The sequence below is a fragment of the Alligator mississippiensis genome, chromosome 6 (assembly GCF_030867095.1).
Source record: "Alligator mississippiensis isolate rAllMis1 chromosome 6, rAllMis1, whole genome shotgun sequence".
Lineage (NCBI taxonomy): Eukaryota > Metazoa > Chordata > Crocodylia > Alligatoridae > Alligator > Alligator mississippiensis.
The window spans coordinates 3,305,755-3,309,352 of NC_081829.1; positions in this window are offsets into that span (position 1 = coordinate 3,305,755).

A 3,598-nucleotide genomic window follows, 5' to 3' on the forward strand; every position below is an offset into this window, starting at 1 on the left:
GGAGGGTTTCTGAATGGAAAAGCTATGGAGTTACTGTATGGCTTCACCTACCATGCTTGTCACCCCTCCCCAAAATTAGCTGTCACGCATCGGCGTTTCTTTGGATTTGGTTTCTGATTCCAAACAGTTTGTTTAAAATGGAAAATCTCTTTTTTCTCCTTGGTTCCATCTTCCCCAGACATGGCACCACTGTCACTTGTGGGCATGTGGTGTACGGATAAGCACGGCAGGTCTCGGAGGAGACCCTGTCGCCTTCTCGCCAGGGAACTATGCGGCTATGGCATCCTTGGAGCCCTTGCTGTTGGGGTGGGGGGTCAGGGTTGTGCACCTCCGTCAGGGCTTGTCCGGGAGGGGACTACAGAAACCGTGTCCTTGTTGCTGCAGCTGTCGGCCCTGCGGCGTGGATGCGATTGGACTCCTTGGAAAACGCTTCCCACCCCTGTAGAGCTAGCCGCAGGTGGCAAAAGAGGTACTGAGGCAGGCACCCCTTTGTGTCAGTGCAGCTCTCTCCACACAGGAGCCCTCACGGGTGAAGCACTGATTGCGGGGGGCCTCCCCATAAAGCTGTAGATCTCTCACTGCTTGCTCCCGGTCTCATGGGACCCGGCCCCCCTCCAAAAACACCGGCTCTCAGCTTCCACTTGTGGCTCGACTTTGCAAAAAGACTAGAGCTGCTGTGTTGGCAAAAGGACTCGGCGAGGTCCAGCCAGGCAGGATGGTCGTGGCGCTCCCAATTCCTCTGGGTTTCATTTGCAAATCCTGCGTAGGTGTTTGCACGGCTAATATTGCCCAGCCCCCTAAAAAGGATCTCACGGCACCCCGGGGGTCTCTCACTGAGAGTGCTCCTCACAATGGCTAGCTGAGACCTCCCGGCACCTCCCTGGCACGCCTGGTCTGTGGGAGACTGGCAGAAGTGGCATGACTGGAGGGGGGAAAATCTGTTTTCTTGTTCCAGCTCAGCTCCTGCATCCTGTCTCTGTCATGAGCAGGGGAGGGCAGGTATCACCCCCCCCAGCAGTGTGTGCATGGCCTGGATCCGTTCTGCCCCCCTTTAATCAAACCAGTTTGGCTTCCTCTTGATTCTGGTCCTGGCTGGTGTTCCTCCCCCCTTCTCTCCATCTCCACTCTTCCCACAGTGTTTCCTGGCCTTCCCGACTCCCCGCACCCACCCCTCCACCCCCGGCATGGGTGATGGGTGCAAAACGAGGGGAAGGGCCCGGGCCCGTGAGCAAAGGGCTCTCCCACCCTCGGCAGTGTTGACTCAGGGCCGTGTCCTACAGAGGTCACAACGCCCAGCGCCGCGCTGGGAGGAGGGAGCCGTGTGCACGTCTGCCAGCCGGGCATTTTGCTCCAGCAGCGACTGCAAACATCTGTCACCGCTTTTAGGGGCAGGAATCACGGCCCATTTTAAAGGGAAAGGGATGTGGGATCTGGGGCCCGAGCAACAGCATCTCTGCTCTGATACGCTGCTGTGGTCCTAACTGGCCTGCAGCCCCCATGCTTGTCCCTGTGCCGGCTGCTAGCCCTGTCCGAGAGGCTCCAGGGAGGATGTTCCCTCTTCTGCTGCGGGCACGAGGCTCCCATGCAGGCATTGCCAGCTGTTAGGCCAGATGTCATCACCAGCCTTCCCAGCACATCAGCTTTATGGAGAGGGCCATAGCACCATCCACACCCAGGTGCACAGAAAAGGGGAGCAATGGCCATCGCTTCCAGCCACCCAGAGGTGCGCACCATGGCTGCGTGTTACAGCACAGCTGCGTCCCACCCCAGAGGTCGCTGCATTGTGCTGGTGGGTGACATGGCTCCTGTCTAGGAAGCGCATCGGGGCGGGGGATTCCAGTCCATGCAAGATGCTGGTGTCCCCTAAAACCCGCTGGGTGCCTGGCGGGTCAGGAGAAAAAGCTGTAGGGCTCCCAGCGTCCAGATCTGTGGTGCCAGGGAGCGAACACCGGGCAGGGATGGAGCAGGGGGATTTCTTTCCAGCTTCATTCCCCCTTGCCTCAGTTCCAGGCTTATTGATGATTAAACACTGTTCTCCAAGTCTACAACCGCAGGCACATTAACCAGATCTTATCCTAAGAGCCAGCAGCAGCCTGACCGTGGCGCTGGCACCTCACTTCCCAAGCAGCTGCCACGGCTCATTTATCTTCCAGCTTGAGGCTGATCCAAATCCCGGGTTACGGCTGCTTAATTAGCTGCTAAAAATTTCCTCCTGGACTTTTTTCCTGCTTACGCAGGCAGGACTTGACCTGGAGCACCTCAGGGTATGCTCTCTCTCTCTTGCAGGGTGCTGTCAGCTTCTCCGCAGCAGTGCCCAGGGAGCGCAAACTGTGAACTTCCCTGCAACAGTGCCCTGCTTTGCCCAGCCTGGGTCCCTGCACAGCGTCTTTTCATGCCAGGGTAAGCAGAGCTAATGCCTTCCGCTGCCTTTGCTCCACAGCTTCCCAAGTGCTTTGCAAGCCACCGGCCCCCACCAGCCTGCCCAGTCCTCCCAATGGGGAAATTGAGGCACACAGAGGTCTACACTGGGTGTCTGCTGGCTTTGGGTGCCCCTGTGCCCAGTGCCCACTGATCCTGTTGGCTCCAGTGTGATTTGCCAGAGATGAACTTAGGTGGAAAATCAGGTCAGAGGGGCCAGGTACTCTGTGGTACGAAGGTGCCCAGCTCTCGGTGATACCCCGGGGAGTTAGGTCCCCAGCAGCCTCAGCTGATCGGAGCCCAGGGGGGTCTCAAGCCAAACCAGCCTGACAATTTGCAAAGCCCTCCACTGAGTCCCTTATCCAAGGTCACCGTGCACGTGAGCCTGAGGCCGGGCTCCCAGGTGCTCTGTCTCCCAGCTCCGAGCTCTCCCTAAACACAGCGCTCGCTGCTAGAGCTGGAAGCAGACCCCAGCTGTCCCGGTTCCCGGTGCTGCCAGCCTCTGTACCACTGGGACGTGCTATCTCAGCTCGCCGGCAGCTTGCCACACACTGTCCATCACCAGTGCTGGCTGGTAACCCTACCTGCGTCAGCTCTGGCCCGGTCCCTGGATTCCCGTCTCTGCACAGCCCAAGCTCCAGCTCCTGGAATCAAGTGATCCTTTTGATCACCTAGCCCTCCCGCTTGCGGCGTCACGCCTGGGAATAATACATCCCCAACATGTCCCAGCCCGAAGGTGGCAAATGACAAGAACAGGCCATTTGCTGGGGTTTTAGCTGTCATGACACTGAAGCCAGTCCCCTGACCTGGGGAGCCAAGCAACAGATGGAGCCAGGAGCATCCTCGACGGCTCCTGTCGGACTGGCCCCGACCCTCACGCACGCTGGGTGTCTCTGGGTAAATCTGAGAGCATCGCCTCACCTCCCTGGGTTGCAACGAGGCTGGCTGAAGGTTGGATCTGCTACGGGAGGTCGGGCTGGGGACTCAAGCTGAGCTGCTCTTGGGGCAGGGCAATGCAATCTCTGCAGCCTTTTTCCAGGTGCCACAGGTTTGGAGCCAGCCTGGCGTTCCCCGGGGTGAGCGTGTTCCTGGCGGAAGCTGCCCCCTCGCAGCAGCTCAGCAGGGGACGCGCCCTGGCATACGTGAGCGTGTGGGGCAATAACAGACCATCACGAGAGAA